The sequence below is a fragment of the Dendrobates tinctorius genome, unplaced genomic scaffold, assembly GCF_039654945.1.
Source record: "Dendrobates tinctorius isolate UK_male_01 unplaced genomic scaffold, ASM3965494v1 ptg000016l, whole genome shotgun sequence".
Lineage (NCBI taxonomy): Eukaryota > Metazoa > Chordata > Amphibia > Anura > Dendrobatidae > Dendrobates > Dendrobates tinctorius.
The window spans coordinates 18,172,965-18,190,578 of NW_027361684.1; the positions used below are offsets into that span (position 1 = coordinate 18,172,965).

The following is a 17,614-nucleotide window of genomic DNA, read 5'->3' on the forward strand; positions in this document are numbered from 1 at the left end:
CCCCTTTACCATCAAGAGGCAGAGAAAGCAGAGTTTCTGGAAGTACCCACAAAGCATCTAAAGGCAAAGGAGGCACCATAACCACCCTTAGGAGCAGTCACCATCTCATTTTTAGAAGAGAGAGGCCACAACTATCTTAAGGCAGTGAAGCTTTACAATCTAGACAGAGAGAAGACTCCCATAACATCAGGAGTCTGTAGGCGGAGGTGGCACCAAGAACATCTTGAGATAAATGAGGTGCCGCTACCATCTGGAGGAGACATTTATCTCACAGGGGTCAATGACCCCCTTTACCATCATGAATTGGAGAAAAAGACTCTCATATTATCTGGAGTCTGAAATAGGAGGTGGCGCACAGAACATCTTGAGACGAATAAGGCGCCTTTACCATATGGAAGAGAAAGTTATATCACAAGGAGTAATGACCCCTTTACCATAATGGCAGCACCCCCCCCCCCCCGTTGTCAGATAAGCCATAACGGGGGGGGGGGGTCGCATGGTTATATGGACCGTATTTTAAAACCAAATTCTCTTTAATAGCGAGGTCGTTTTCCCTCATAAGGGATCAACTAAGGGTTAATTTTCTGGTCAGCTGGATTAAATTGTAGTATGAACTGGTTATGACCGGTGTTCTTGGTGCCGTTTTAACGGGCTGGGATTGGTTAAATTGTTTTGGCGGTTAATCTAAGGGGTATATAAACCCCTGTTTTTAGTTTGTTTACCTCAGCAGCAGTTTTTCTGTGAAGAAAGAAGATCCCCTTTGGCATTCTGGATAGTCTTGTGCAGCAGCTTTTGGCCAGGGCTGGGGAGGAGGATGGAGTTAACTGGCTCAGGAGCTGCCTGGCTATGAGACGTCCTGCGGCGGCTTCCGATGCTGTCTCTCCTCCCCCCGATCCATGTACACAGCTTCAGCCTGCGGGCCAAACCTCCGGAGCAGCTGTATCTTCGGCCGGGAATGGAAGAAGCAGGAGACCACCAGCGTCTTACTCACCTCCAATCTCACCGCCACGCTCAAGACCTCAAGCCCGGGAGCGTGAGAGGAAGTCCTGGCGCCAGACATCGAGGAAGTCTCGCAGCCCGATGCAAGATTCACTTCAGCGTCATCAGCCGAAGCCGGCTACGTCAGCTGGAGTCGCCAGCGGGGCAGACGGGTGCAGCGGTCGTAAAAGCACAGGGGCAGCTCAGAGATCGAAAGCCTCGGCGGTTTCTGCTCCAGCTTCTCCCGGTATCCAGGCTGTAGCAGCATCATCCGCTGAAGGAGACGTCCAAGCTTCGTTCTCCTCTCAGCTGCGCTCGCCTGACAATGATGGCTTGAGCGCAGGCTGTGCGGCGGATCAAGATGCATCAGGCAGCAGACGTGGAAAGGGTGAGAACGTCCATGTTCCAATGTCCATCTCTCACACTCTTTTTAAACAAATGATTAGAAGTGTGTTATCTGACGCCTTAGGGGAAGTCTTTAGCTCCCCTCAGCATAGTTTAGACACTGTGGTTAATCCTGATATCACTAGTGGGACCAGCTCATCTGTCAAGAATACTTTTAAAGAGGCTTTAATGTGTGACCTTTCCCCACTAGGTTTCTATTTAAGCGCTGCTACTAAAGAGCTTATTTGGATCAATCAGCATATTGACTTATTCTCTCTTCTTCCTCACAGAGATCATCTGGGTAAAATGGAAAAGAAGGATGACAAATCTGATCCCGATGATTTAAAACGGGGATCGGTTAAATCATTTAATAATTGGATCCAAGCATTTTCCATTTACTCGGCTGTTCTCAGTGAAAAATTTCCACACTTATGTAGCAAGCTTTTTCAGCATGTAGACATCATCCTGGAGGCTTACCGGAATTTTGGTGGCCTTGCATGGCTTCAATATGATGAGGCATTTAGGCAAAAATTAGCTGTTCACCCTGAGGTAAACTGGGGTTTCAAGGATGTTGGCTTATGGATCAATTTAATGTTACCTCAGAGGCAGGTTTTTTTCCAAACAATCAACCCCCCTGAATTTTAGAAAGAGTGTGTGTTTTTCCTTTAATGAGTCTTTTTGAAAGTGGAGCCACAATTGCAAATTCCGGCACGAGTGTTCCTTTTGTTGGAACTTCCACCCCGCATCAAAGTGCTTTAAGAAACAAGCCTCTCAGCAGTCAATTATTAAAGACACTAACGAAAAGGGCTCAGACTCCAATGAAATTGGAAGAAATGTTATACTTGCTAAACATCTACCCAAACAAGGCGAGTAGCGTGTTGTTGTTTAATGATTTTTCTTCAGGTTTTTACATTCCCTCATTTTCAGGCCGAGGCTTTACTATAGTTAAAAATTTGCCGTCCCTTTTTTCTCACCCTGAGGTAGCGAGAGAAAAAATTTTGAGTGAGCTTGAATTAGGCAGGATTGCTGGCTCTTTTTCTTCTTCCCCTTTTTCAAATTTTCGGATCTCCCCTTTGGGTATCGTACCTAAAAAAGAACAAGGCTCTTTCCGATTAATCCATCATTTATCTTACCCGAGTGGCAGTTCTCTTAATGACCAAATCAATAAATGTTTGTCTTCCGTTAGCTATGCCTCTTTTGATACAGCTATTGACATTATGAGAAAATTTGGTCAAAATGTTTTATTAGCAAAGTCGGATATAAAATCCGCTTTCAGGCTTCTCCCTGTTCACCCCGACGGTTTTAATTCTTTAGGGTTCTATTTTGATAATCAGTTTTTCTTCGATAAATGTTTGCCTATGGGATTTTCTCTTTCTTGTTTTTATTTTGAAAGTTTTTTGTCATTTTTGCATTGGGTTTTAGAATTTAATTCCAACAACATCGGCATCTTGCATTATTTAGATGATTTTTTGTTTGTAGGTTCTGCATCTTCCTCAGATTGCTTTCAGGTTCTCTCCAACTTCATTCGGTTATGCGAGAAGTTTGGCGTTCCCATTTCTCACGAGAAAACGATTTTCCGTCCACTTCAATTGATTTTTAGGCATTACGCTGGACTCCTCTTCTATGGAATGCAGACTTCCCCCTGACAAGGTGTCTAAGCTTCACGGTTCATTAATGAGATGTTATGCGAGGCTTAGGTCGAAGGAGGCTGACAAAACCCGGGCCCCTGCGGAGTCCCTCAAACTAGGGAAAACCCTGTCTGCGTTCCCCAGAAAATCGTTCAGGCAGCGGAATCTTAGGCTCTGCACCTGCACCAGCAGAAGCCGCTTGTACATTAGCTACAACCAGGCCCTGCTGCTGAACTGCCCCCTTCAACTCGGTGACCTGTACGGACAGCGCCGCCAACTGGCGGTTTATGGAAGTCATGGAATCCATGGAAAAATGTTGGGCCGATTATAATGTTATGCGAGGCTTAGGTCGAAGGAGGCTGACAAAACCCGGGCCCCTGCGGAGTCCCTCAAACTAGGGAAAACCCTGTCTGACCCTCAACCCAGGGTTTTTGCTAAAGGTGCAAATGCCTGAGCCTCCAGCCTCTCCTTATCTCCTGCTCAGCCCTAAGCTGAACCCTCCACCCTCCACCCAGTGAGTTGTCAAACCACCAAAACCCACACAGTAATGACAGACAGGGAGAACTCAAACCACACCGCGCCGCAACCACACAGGACAATACTATAATGTGAACAGGGCAAAACAAAGCACAAATATAGGAAGACGAAAAGGTAACAACGGATCATACGACACCAGCTATGAATTTCTCTCTCCAACACCTCCACTCCAGACCGGAACCACTTGGCACAAAACACAAGCTATAATCGGCGACGCCCACAGGCCAGCACGACTATTTAAAGACCGTGGGCATGACCAAACATCCCACCTGATTTCCAGCTAGATTAACCCCAGATAACCTGAGTAAAATCAAGCCGGCGCCACTGAGGCTATAGTGGACGGAGATGGAACTACCGCTGCCTGCCGGACGCTGTGGTGTGAACAGCGTCCGACATGACAGTACCCCGTCTTCTACGAGGGACCCCAGGGCCCTCAAGACTCATAGGACCCGGCTTGTCCGGATGACGGCGGTGAAAGGAACTGACCAGCCGATCCGCATGTATGTCTGAGGCTGGAACCCAAGACCTCTCCTCCGGACCATACCCCCGCCAGTGCACCAAATACTGAAGAGTACGGCGCAGTACTCGAGAGTCCACCACTTTGGAGACTTCAAACTCTAAATCGCCATCCACCATGACTGGAGGTGGCATCGGCGTCGTGTCCACAGAGCCTACCACCTTTTTCAATAAAGACCTGTGAAACACGTTGTGTATCTTGTATACCGCAGGAAGCTCCAACCGAAAAGCAACCGGGTTTATGATGGCAGCAATCTTAAAAGGGCCAATAAACCTTGGACCCAATTTCAATGATGGAATTTTGAGTTTTATGTTTTTAGTAGCTAACCACACCCAATCACCCACACACAGGTCCGGACCTGGCACGCGTCTAGAGTCAGCCACACGTTTGTATCTTGCACTCATGCTCAGCAATCGCTGTTTCACACTCCTCCAGACCGATGATAGTTGAACTCCTAACCGGTCCTCCTCTGGGACGCCCCCAGAGCCCCCCTGATGCAAGGTACAAAATTGAGGATGGTGCCCATAAACACAAAAGAACGGAGACTCTCCCGATGATTCTTGGCGGTGATTATTTAATGCGAACTCGGCCAAGGGAAGGAACGTCGACCACTCCTCTTGGTTGTCAGACACAAAACATCGCAAATACTGCTCCAGATTTTGGTTCATGCGCTCAGTTTGACCATTTGACTGCGGATGAAACGCCGACGAATGAGACAACTTGATCCCCAATCGTGAGCAAAAAGCTTTCCAAAACTTCGCCACAAACTGGGTACCCCTATCAGACACTATGTCCGACGGAACTCCGTGCAGTCTGACCACCTCCTGCACAAAGACCTGAGCCAACGTCTTCGCGTTGGGCAAGGAAGGCAACGACACAAAATGCGCCATCTTCGAAAATCGATCAACCACCACCAGGATGACCGTGTTCCCCGCCGAGGCAGGCAAGTCTGTGATAAAGTCCATGGAGATTTCTGTCCATGGCCTACTAGGTATCCCCAGAGGCTGTAGAGTGCCAGCAGGACGGGTTCTGGGCGACTTGGCCCTGGCGCACGTGATGCAAGCTGTCACGTAGGAAACCACATCCTGCCGGATTTTTGGCCACCAGAAGCGGCGCGATACCAGTTCCAAGGTGCCCCTAACCCCTGGATGACCGGCCAGGACCGAGTCGTGGTGTTCCCCCAACACTTTAAGACGAAGATGAAGGGGTACGAACGACTTATTAGCGGGAAGTCCTGGTGGTACCTCCTCCTGGGCCTCGGCAATCTCCGCCTCTACCTCAGTCGTGAGAGCCGAAACCACTACACCTTCCTGGAGGATGGGTACCGGCTCTTCCCGAGGTTCTCCCCCCGGAAAACACCTGGACAAGGCATCCGCCTTGGTGTTTTTTGCCCCAGGACGGTAAGTCACCAGAAAGTTAAAACGTGTAAAAAACAATGCCCAGCGAGCCTGCCTGGGAGACAGACGCTTGGCCGACTCCAGATAGAGCAGGTTTTTATGGTCGGTGATGACTGTGACCTGGTGGGCCGCCCCCTCCAAGAAGTGTCGCCATTCCTCAAAAGCCAATTTGATGGCCAACAACTCCCTGTTGCCGATGTCGTAATTCCGTTCGGCCGGCGACAGCTTCTTGGAGAAGTAGGCGCATGGACGCAAATTGCTCAAGGACGAGCCCTGTGACAGTACTGCCCCCACTCCCACCTCAGACGCATCGACCTCCACCGTAAAAGGTTTAGGTACGTCCGGTTGCACCAGAATGGGGGCTGAAGCAAAACGGTTCTTCAGAAGCTCAAATGCACGCACCGCATCCTCAGACCAGATAGCGAGATTGGTACCTTTTTTCGTCATGTCCGTGAGCGGTTTGGCTATAGTAGAGAAATTCTTAATAAACTTCCTATAATAGTTGGCAAACCCAAGGAACCGCTGGAGCGCCTTTAGATTACCAGGCCGTTCCCATCGCAGCACCGCTTGCACCTTCGCGGCATCCATTTTAAACCCTGCGGCGGACACAATATATCCCAAAAAAGGCAACTCTTGAACAAAAAACACGCATTTTTCAAGCTTAGCATAGAGCTTATTCTCACGGAGCAGCTGTAACACCTGCCTGACATGCTCTAAATGAGTGTCCTGGTCGCTCGAATAAATAAGGATATCATCCAGGTACACAATCACAAATTTCCCCAGCACATGAGCAAATACATCATTTATGAAATGTTGGAACACAGCAGGCGCGGTTGTCAACCCAAATGGCATAACTAGGCTTTCAAAATGACCCTCAGGGGTATTAAATGCCGTCTTCCACTCATCCCCTGACGGACCCTTATGAGGTTATATGCCCCCCTGAGGTCAAGTTTGGAAAACCACTTCGCACCAGCCACCTGGTTGAACAAATCAGGGATCAGAGGCATCGGGTAGGGATCACGGACCGTAATCTGGTTTAACTCCCGGAAATCCAGACACGGGCGTAACCCCCCATCTTTCTTCTTAATAAAGAAAAACCCCGCTGCTACAGGTGAGGATGAAGGCCGGATGTGCCCTTTACTTAAACTCTCCGCAATGTAGTCCTTAAGAGCTTGTCTCTCCGGACCAGAAATACTAAACATCCTCGCCTTTGGCAATTTAGCCCCGGGTTTTAACCTAATTTGACAGTCATAGGCTCGATGTGGAGGTAGTTCTGAGCAACCCCTCTCAGAGAATACGTCCGCAAAATCCAGCAATGCCTCCGGAAGGCTGGACTTCACGGCGGACACACATGTGGCCAAGCATTTTTCCTGGCAGAAACTGCTCCACTGGACTATGTCCTGGGTTCTCCAGTCAATCACCGGGTTGTGCTTAGACAACCATGGGAAACCCAGGACTATTTGTGCTGGGAGATTATTGAGTACCTTACATGTAACCCACTCAGAATGTAGGACCCCAATGTGGAGTTTAACCTCAGCTACAAACTCAGTAATCTCCCCCTGTGGGAGGGGAGCGGCATTAATGGTAACCACGCGAATAGGATGAGGGAGTTTTTCGATCTTGAAACCTGCCATGCGTGCAAACTCCTCATCCATGAGATTGGTGGCTGAACCGCTATCCACAAACACTGATATTGGAAGCTCTCTGCCCGCAATAATAACCCTGGCAGGGAGCATACATTGAGATACCATCATGGAGGATATGCATACGCTCAGTTGGGCCTCCTCCATACCCTCTGAGCTTACCAGTTTTCCGCCGGTGCGACTTTCTTTGGTAGCACAGGACAAGCATTTACATAATGATCTCTTTTACCACAGTAAAAACATGCTCCATGCTTCCTGAACCCAGGAACGCGACGCTGCACATGTGATACCCCAGCGATTTGCATAGGTTCCGTGGGCTCATCTGCAGCAACCACACTGGCACCCCTGCTTTCCCCCAGAGGCAGCGTCTCCTGCGCCCCTTGACGCAAACGGCGATCAATACGGATAACCAAACTCATGGCAGATTCTAACGATGCAGGAGTCTCATACATCAGGAGGGCCTGTTTAAGTCTTTCTGAGACCCCATGAATAAACTGACTCCGCAGCGCTGGGTCGTTCCACTGTGTGTCTACTGCCCAACGGCGAAATTCTGAACAATAGTCTTCCGCCATACGTTCCCCCTGACGGAGGGCGCGGATCTTAGATTCTGCTAAAGCCAATATGTCGGGGTCATCATAAATGAGCCCGAGTGCTGAAAAAACATTCTCAACCGAATGAAATGTAGCAGAGTCGGCTGGTAAGGAAAACGCCCATGCTTGGGGGTCCCCACTCAGTAATGATAACACCAGACCCACCCGCTGAGCCTCATTACCTGAGGAGACCAGGCGCATGCGAAAGTATAACTTGCAGGCCTCCCGAAAGATGACAAATTTGCTGCGTTCCCCAGAAAATCGTTCAGGCAGCGGAATCTTAGGCTCTGCACCTGCACCAGCAGAAGCCGCTTGTACATTAGCTACAACCAGGCCCTGCTGCTGAACTGCCCCCTTCAACTCGGTGACCTGTACGGACAGCGCCGCCAACTGGCGGTTTATGGAAGTCATGGAATCCATGGAAAAATGTTGGGCCGATTATAATGTTATGCGAGGCTTAGGTCGAAGGAGGCTGACAAAACCCGGGCCCCTGCGGAGTCCCTCAAACTAGGGAAAACCCTGTCTGACCCTCAACCCAGGGTTTTTGCTAAAGGTGCAAATGCCTGAGCCTCCAGCCTCTCCTTATCTCCTGCTCAGCCCTAAGCTGAACCCTCCACCCTCCACCCAGTGAGTTGTCAAACCACCAAAACCCACACAGTAATGACAGACAGGGAGAACTCAAACCACACCGCGCCGCAACCACACAGGACAATACTATAATGTGAACAGGGCAAAACAAAGCACAAATATAGGAAGACGAAAAGGTAACAACGGATCATACGACACCAGCTATGAATTTCTCTCTCCAACACCTCCACTCCAGACCGGAACCACTTGGCACAAAACACAAGCTATAATCGGCGACGCCCACAGGCCAGCACGACTATTTAAAGACCGTGGGCGTGACCAAACATCCCACCTGATTTCCAGCTAGATTAACCCCAGATAACCTGAGTAAAATCAAGCCGGCGCCACTGAGGCTATAGTGGACGGAGATGGAACTACCGCTGCCTGCCGGACACTGTGGTGTGAACAGCGTCCGACATGACATGAGTTTTGTCAAAAAAGAAAAAATTACTTTGAAAGAATTGCAGTCCTTACTGGGATTGTTGAATTTTGCCCTTCATATCATTCTCATTGGTAGGGCCTTTTCTAGGCGCCTATATTAGTCAACAATTGGTGTTTCATCCCCTACCTCTCATATCAGAGTCCACTCCGAGTTAAAAGAAGATGCCTTGATTTGGTTGAAATTTCTGTCTGAGTATAATGGAAGACCTTTTGGTTTTGCTGTTTTATTTTCTTCCCATTGGACAGTTCAGCCATGGTCTACAGAGTTTATGGTGTTAAAAAATACCATGGTTCTTGAGCTTCTGTTTTACTTGGTTTTTATCTATGGGGACCCCAATTTCGGAATTCTAGAATCATTCTTCTTTCTACTGACCACGGTTTTAATCTAGCAATTAACACCTTGTCGTCTAAAAATAAATGGTCTGCCACAATTTTGAGGCATCTGGTTCTTTTAAGCCTTCGATTTAACATTTGGATAAAAGCGAATATAGGAACTAGCATTTGGAAAATTGCTACCGATTCCTTATGTACAAATCAGCAGTTGATTTTTTTATCAACAGGTTTCAAACACAGATGCGGACGCAACTCCCTGCCCACGGGAATTTTGGGACCTGATTTCAACATGATACCTTATTTCATACAGCAGTCTTTATCCGCAAGATCATGGGCCGATTATTCGGCTGCATGGCTACAGTGGTGTAATTTTTGTAATTTGCATAATTTTGATCCGAAATCTGCTAGCCCTTCATCTGGCTTAAAATTTTTAGAGATGTTAATGGAGAAAGGTTTGTCACATGCAGCATTATCTAAGTCGACAGCTGGTGTGTCATTTTTTCTTAAAACATTTGGCAGTACTCCATTTACTGATGCCTGCAGACACCCATTATTGTGCCGCTCTCCAGCCCATGGGTGAACAAACTGCCTTCTGTTACATCCAAATATTTCACATTTATCTCACCAGTCCAGAACACCTGCTGCCATTTTTCTGCCCACCAGTTCATATTTTTTCCAACATAGTTGAGTCATTTGGTCTTGTCTCCTGTCGAATGTATGGTTTCTGGCTGCAATTCTCCACATATACCACTTCTGGCCAGACTTCCCTGAACATTAGATGGGTGTAGCTGAGTTCACTGCTGGACATCATCTGATTTTGAAGGGTTGTAAGCATGTAATGTCTTTCATCTGCTTCACTAAAATTCCATGACCAACACTAAGTCTATGGTCCTCTATGTTGCCCATTTCTTGGTGTTTTCAATGCTAATTAATGCAGACAGATAAATATCAATCATGCAAAACCAACAGGAAGACACCTGATTGGCTCAAAATTTAATCTGCAGCAGGACAACGACCCCAACCATACAGCCATTGTCATTAAGAGCCATCATCAACGCAAAGAAGGAGTCCTGGAAGTGATATGGCCCTCACAGGGCCCTGATCTCAACATCAGGTATGTCTGGAATTACAAGAAGACACAGAAGGATTTATTCTCCCATAGATCCAGTGAAGATTCTACAGCGGTCCTTCAGGCCTTTGTTTATAAGCTTCCAGCACATGACCGCTGCAGCTAATTAGTGGTCACGGTCATACTACCGACATCAACACTCAGTGGTGTGTGCCATGATGCCAGTAATGTGGCATGAGACTGCTGAAGCACAGAATGCAGTGGTCACGTGCCATTTGGACATAGCCTTAATGCATGAACTGCTATGACTGGCGTATTTTTTTGTAGAGATCCAGTCATATTTATACATCAATATTTGTAAGTCATAACTAGGAGTGGGTGAAAAATGCAGAAGTGGTGACGTGTTTGTATTATACTTATTACCTGATTTTGGATTACAAATACTGATGTAAAATGCTGATCAAATACTCAACATGTGAACGTGGCCTTAATGTTTACAAGAGAACAGACAACCGCTGGACGACTCTTAGTTCTTTCTCTGAGACCCATATGTATAGTGTAGTGTCACCCGTGTCATACAATGACCTACTGACATTTATTATTTAGCTGAGTCCATTGAAGACAAGTTAATATGATAAACCTGTACGAGTATTCGTTATTTAGAATGATGTGTCTGATTGATCAGATATATCTTGTGACCATATTATGGCTCTTTTTTAGATGGAAAATGAGAGTGAAGGCAACACCATGGGTATTCAGATATTTATCTCACAATGCAGACGCCTTCTTGGCAGCGGGATATAGGAGTAGTCTACGATATGTGCTATTATAATCCATGGGCAAGAGAAGAGCAATAGTCATGTGTTCTACTATATGATTTTTATGAAGATATTCTATGAAATTCAGACAAGACAATGTGTCAATAATTCTAACCCACTTTGTGTCCTTTATTATAGATATGATGAAATTCCCCCTTTTGGATGCCAGCCAAAATTGAAGACTATATTATAACTATTAAGAAAAGCTGAACTGCACTCCTTTGCAGGGTTCTGTGGTTGATATATATACAGTATATATGACCCCTGTAACCTGCTGTGTCTGTCTCTATACTTCCCCCATCTCTGTATATTTTCACTGGCTGCTACAACTAGTACATATTGTTATGTGAGCTGCATTATGTTCTTTAACAGTGAGGAGGATGAGGAAGAACCCGTGGTGATCATCAGGTGAGGAGTCAAAACCTATAACTTTGTGAATGCAGCCTGCCTGGAGAAGAGTAGTGAGGATGGGGCAGAAGGAATTATAGTTAGGGATTTTTCTAGATGTTTTTTCACCCCAACATCTTAATAACGAGATATTTTAAATAAATTTTAAAACACAAAAATTAGTCCAGCCAGGTTTTCCAGTTCACACTTAAGATAAATCAGGGTCAAGACTTTCACTGCATTGTACGGCATTTCTTACCTTTCTATTACGATGTCCTATCGAAAATAATGAAAAACACTTACTGTGGGAGATCTTAGCCTAGAGTGGGTAGGGTTAAGCACAGCTGACATAGTCATCATTACGAACGCCAAAAAAGTGACAAATATGTACTTCAGTCCCCGAATTGAGTAATATTTCTTGTTGCGGCGCATATTAGCTAAAAGATGCTCCAAATTCATTAAGAGGCAAGTCCCTTTTAATGAATTTGAAGCATTTTACGCCAGTGCAGACTTCATCAAGACTGGCGCTCAAAGCGCTTTGATGAGTCGGGGCCGTAGAGTTTTTCTCTCACCTCCTATTGGACACAAATGGTATAAATGATTTTATATAAATCATTCCTGCAGATCCGCTGGTTACACAGTGGATCCTATGTTACTACAGGGAAGATCAGTGCTGGGAATGAATGCTGCACGGATGGATGTAGAATCAGAATGTACATAATATAAGATGTAGCTGCAGGCGCTGATGACCTTCCTACAGGAAAACAGTATGTTTTCTTTCTATATTATGTAATCATTTATTTCTTGTCTTTTCTCTTCAGGAAGAAAAGCAGATTCACCAGATTCCTATCCAGGTAAATGCAAGCGCAGTAATGGCTGTAATGTAAATCCACAACTTCCTTCTCTTCTGTATGAAGTCTATTTTCCCATCAATGCATTTGTCTTCAGTAGTTGTGTCTGATCTCCTGAAAGTCATGGCGCCTGATTCATAAGACCTGTCAGAGACACCGCACTGCACTTGCTCATAGAGCCAGTGCGCGTGTCCTGAGTACAGAAGCAGTGCTAAAAGATACCTGGGGAGCAGGGCAGCAGAGGTGACCAGGCGTGCTTCAGGCTAATAGTGTCAGGATCCAGTCAGTGCTGGAAAGTAAAGATGCATAGGACCTGCGGACACTAAAACTGAATAATGTGCACGGGACCTATGGTCATGTGACTACAAGGGGGCGGGGCTTAGCGTCCTGTATTCAGATAGGACAGGACACCATACAACAACTCAGAGTCCGGCAAAACAGAGGTCACACACAGTACGGGCGAACGAGGTACAGGAGGGACGAACAGACGGGTAGTCAGACAGAGCCAAAGGTCATACACAAGAGGGCGACGTGGTACCAAGGGGACGAGCAGAGAGAAGTCGGGTCACAAGCAGAGAGTCATACACAAGAGGTAGCGCAGTACAAGAGGGTCAGGCAGAACTCGTAACAGGGACAGAACCAGATCACAACCGAACAAGCAAGATATCAGGCACAAGGCACACGTATACAAGAGGTCACTTAACTCAGCCGAGGGCAGGAGTATAACTGACACCGGACCCAGGTCCAGTGAGCACTAAATAGCCTCCTGCTGCCAGAGAGAGGCAGCACAATTAACCCCTAGTCTAACCAGGACGGGTCAAAGCGAAATCCCGTCCTGGATCATGACAAGACCGTAGTTATTCATGCTGGTCTTGATGAGGAGATGTGCTGGAGTCAGACACTCCTGATTCATGAAAAGGCGTGTGCCACATCATGAATAAATTGAGACGGACGAGTGTCGTACACCTCTTTGTGCGACCCGCCACAAGACTTACGTCACTCAAATTCAGAACGAGTGGCGGCGGCCATGCCCCAATCCTACCACAGCTATGCCCACTTTGTCAGAGTCGGGCGAAAATGACATTAAAATGCCAGTCGTGAAATTTTAGCACAGCTGCCAGAATATTGTAAAAACTTTGATGGATTGGGCCTATGCTGTATTTTTTTTTCAGACTAAGATCTCTGTTCAGCGGCTGCTGTGGCAGAAAACATTGCTAAAAGTGAGTACCCAAAATCCTTTAAGAACACAACAAACCGTTCTTCTCAGGGTGAATGGAAAGTCTTACTCTACTATTAATGTCAGTCTATCCAAGAAACAAACCATTTTTATACTCCACTCAAAAATACACCTAGACAACAAATTAGACTTATATATTCTCTGATAGTAATTGGGGGCCCCGGGAATCATAGTTTTCCAGTTTTTTTTATGGAGCTTTTATTATTAATGATTTACTTACAATTTTAAAATGATCTCATGGTAACCAATCTAGGTCAGATTGGTGGAGGAGAAGACTCCCATAACATCAGAAGTCTGTAGGCGGAGGTGGCGTCAAGAACATCTTGAGATAAATGAGGCGCCGTTACCATCTGGAGGAGACATTTATCTCACAGGGGTCAATGACCCCCTTTATCATCATGAATAGGAGGAAAAGACTCATATTATCTTGAGTCTGGAATAGGAGTTGGCGCCTAGAACATCTTGAGAACAGTGTGGCGCCGTTACCATCTGGAAGAGACATTTATCTCACAAGGGCTAATGACCCTCTTTACCATAATGAAGTGGAGGAAAAGACTCATATTCTCTGGAGTCTGGAATAGGAGGTGGCACCCTCGACATCTTGAGACAAATGAGGTGCTGTTACCATCTGGAGGAGTAATTTATCTCAGAGCGGAAGAAGAAGGCCCCCATCACCATCAAGTGTTGGATGAAAAAACTCCCATAATGGAGAGTCCTGAGGACGGTGCCCCTTTACCATCAAGAGGCAGAGAAAGCAGAGTTTCTGGAAGTACCCACAAAGCATCTAAAGGCAAAGGAGGCACCATAACCACCCTTAGGAGCAGTCACCATCTCATTTTTAGAAGAGAGAGGCCACAACTATCTTAAGGCAGTGAAGCTTTACAATCTAGACAGAGAGAAGACTCCCATAACATCAGGAGTCTGTAGGCGGAGGTGGCACCAAGAACATCTTGAGATAAATGAGGTGCCGCTACCATCTGGAGGAGACATTTATCTCACAGGGGTCAATGACCCCCTTTACCATCATGAATTGGAGAAAAAGACTCTCATATTATCTGGAGTCTGAAATAGGAGGTGGCGCACAGAACATCTTGAGACGAATAAGGCGCCTTTACCATATGGAAGAGAAAGTTATATCACAAGGAGTAATGACCCCTTTACCATAATGGCAGCACCCCCCCCCCCCCCGTTGTCAGATAAGCCATAACGGGGGGGGGGGGGGTCGCATGGTTATATGGACCGTATTTTAAAACCAAATTCTCTTTAATAGCGAGGTCGTTTTCCCTCATAAGGGATCAACTAAGGGTTAATTTTCTGGTCAGCTGGATTAAATTGTAGTATGAACTGGTTATGACCGGTGTTCTTGGTGCCGTTTTAACGGGCTGGGATTGGTTAAATTGTTTTGGCGGTTAATCTAAGGGGTATATAAACCCCTGTTTTTAGTTTGTTTACCTCAGCAGCAGTTTTTCTGTGAAGAAAGAAGATCCCCTTTGGCATTCTGGATAGTCTTGTGCAGCAGCTTTTGGCCAGGGCTGGGGAGGAGGATGGAGTTAACTGGCTCAGGAGCTGCCTGGCTATGAGACGTCCTGCGGCGGCTTCCGATGCTGTCTCTCCTCCCCCCGATCCATGTACACAGCTTCAGCCTGCGGGCCAAACCTCCGGAGCAGCTGTATCTTCGGCCGGGAATGGAAGAAGCAGGAGACCACCAGCGTCTTACTCACCTCCAATCTCACCGCCACGCTCAAGACCTCAAGCCCGGGAGCGTGAGAGGAAGTCCTGGCGCCAGACATCGAGGAAGTCTCGCAGCCCGATGCAAGATTCACTTCAGCGTCATCAGCCGAAGCCGGCTACGTCAGCTGGAGTCGCCAGCGGGGCAGACGGGTGCAGCGGTCGTAAAAGCACAGGGGCAGCTCAGAGATCGAAAGCCTCGGCGGTTTCTGCTCCAGCTTCTCCCGGTATCCAGGCTGTAGCAGCATCATCCGCTGAAGGAGACGTCCAAGCTTCGTTCTCCTCTCAGCTGCGCTCGCCTGACAATGATGGCTTGAGCGCAGGCTGTGCGGCGGATCAAGATGCATCAGGCAGCAGACGTGGAAAGGGTGAGAACGTCCATGTTCCAATGTCCATCTCTCACACTCTTTTTAAACAAATGATTAGAAGTGTGTTATCTGACGCCTTAGGGGAAGTCTTTAGCTCCCCTCAGCATAGTTTAGACACTGTGGTTAATCCTGATATCACTAGTGGGACCAGCTCATCTGTCAAGAATACTTTTAAAGAGGCTTTAATGTGTGACCTTTCCCCACTAGGTTTCTATTTAAGCGCTGCTACTAAAGAGCTTATTTGGATCAATCAGCATATTGACTTATTCTCTCTTCTTCCTCACAGAGATCATCTGGGTAAAATGGAAAAGAAGGATGACAAATCTGATCCCGATGATTTAAAACGGGGATCGGTTAAATCATTTAATAATTGGATCCAAGCATTTTCCATTTACTCGGCTGTTCTCAGTGAAAAATTTCCACACTTATGTAGCAAGCTTTTTCAGCATGTAGACATCATCCTGGAGGCTTACCGGAATTTTGGTGGCCTTGCATGGCTTCAATATGATGAGGCATTTAGGCAAAAATTAGCTGTTCACCCTGAGGTAAACTGGGGTTTCAAGGATGTTGGCTTATGGATCAATTTAATGTTACCTCAGAGGCAGGTTTTTTTCCAAACAATCAACCCCCCTGAATTTTAGAAAGAGTGTGTGTTTTTCCTTTAATGAGTCTTTTTGAAAGTGGAGCCACAATTGCAAATTCCGGCACGAGTGTTCCTTTTGTTGGAACTTCCACCCCGCATCAAAGTGCTTTAAGAAACAAGCCTCTCAGCAGTCAATTATTAAAGACACTAACGAAAAGGGCTCAGACTCCAATGAAATTGGAAGAAATGTTATACTTGCTAAACATCTACCCAAACAAGGCGAGTAGCGTGTTGTTGTTTAATGATTTTTCTTCAGGTTTTTACATTCCCTCATTTTCAGGCCGAGGCTTTACTATAGTTAAAAATTTGCCGTCCCTTTTTTCTCACCCTGAGGTAGCGAGAGAAAAAATTTTGAGTGAGCTTGAATTAGGCAGGATTGCTGGCTCTTTTTCTTCTTCCCCTTTTTCAAATTTTCGGATCTCCCCTTTGGGTATCGTACCTAAAAAAGAACAAGGCTCTTTCCGATTAATCCATCATTTATCTTACCCGAGTGGCAGTTCTCTTAATGACCAAATCAATAAATGTTTGTCTTCCGTTAGCTATGCCTCTTTTGATACAGCTATTGACATTATGAGAAAATTTGGTCAAAATGTTTTATTAGCAAAGTCGGATATAAAATCCGCTTTCAGGCTTCTCCCTGTTCACCCCGACGGTTTTAATTCTTTAGGGTTCTATTTTGATAATCAGTTTTTCTTCGATAAATGTTTGCCTATGGGATTTTCTCTTTCTTGTTTTTATTTTGAAAGTTTTTTGTCATTTTTGCATTGGGTTTTAGAATTTAATTCCAACAACATCGGCATCTTGCATTATTTAGATGATTTTTTGTTTGTAGGTTCTGCATCTTCCTCAGATTGCTTTCAGGTTCTCTCCAACTTCATTCGGTTATGCGAGAAGTTTGGCGTTCCCATTTCTCACGAGAAAACGATTTTCCGTCCACTTCAATTGATTTTTAGGCATTACGCTGGACTCCTCTTCTATGGAATGCAGACTTCCCCCTGACAAGGTGTCTAAGCTTCACGGTTCATTAATGAGATGTTATGCGAGGCTTAGGTCGAAGGAGGCTGACAAAACCCGGGCCCCTGCGGAGTCCCTCAAACTAGGGAAAACCCTGTCTGCGTTCCCCAGAAAATCGTTCAGGCAGCGGAATCTTAGGCTCTGCACCTGCACCAGCAGAAGCCGCTTGTACATTAGCTACAACCAGGCCCTGCTGCTGAACTGCCCCCTTCAACTCGGTGACCTGTACGGACAGCGCCGCCAACTGGCGGTTTATGGAAGTCATGGAATCCATGGAAAAATGTTGGGCCGATTATAATGTTATGCGAGGCTTAGGTCGAAGGAGGCTGACAAAACCCGGGCCCCTGCGGAGTCCCTCAAACTAGGGAAAACCCTGTCTGACCCTCAACCCAGGGTTTTTGCTAAAGGTGCAAATGCCTGAGCC

The 17,614-nt window shown here is 46.4% G+C and overlaps 1 protein-coding gene and 1 long non-coding RNA gene across 2 annotated transcripts in view; one reads left to right on the forward strand and one right to left on the reverse strand.

The window, feature by feature from the left end:
* Positions 1-17,614, reverse strand: part of LRRC75A (leucine rich repeat containing 75A) — a 478,221-nt gene that overhangs the window by 42,687 nt on the left and 417,920 nt on the right. The gene's annotated exons all lie outside the window — the stretch shown is intronic.
* On the forward strand, positions 10,671-13,423 carry LOC141080377 (uncharacterized). The gene is made up of 3 exons (XR_012228893.1): positions 10,671-11,370; positions 12,171-12,203; positions 13,373-13,423. It is a non-coding gene; the product is annotated as an uncharacterized lncRNA (long non-coding RNA).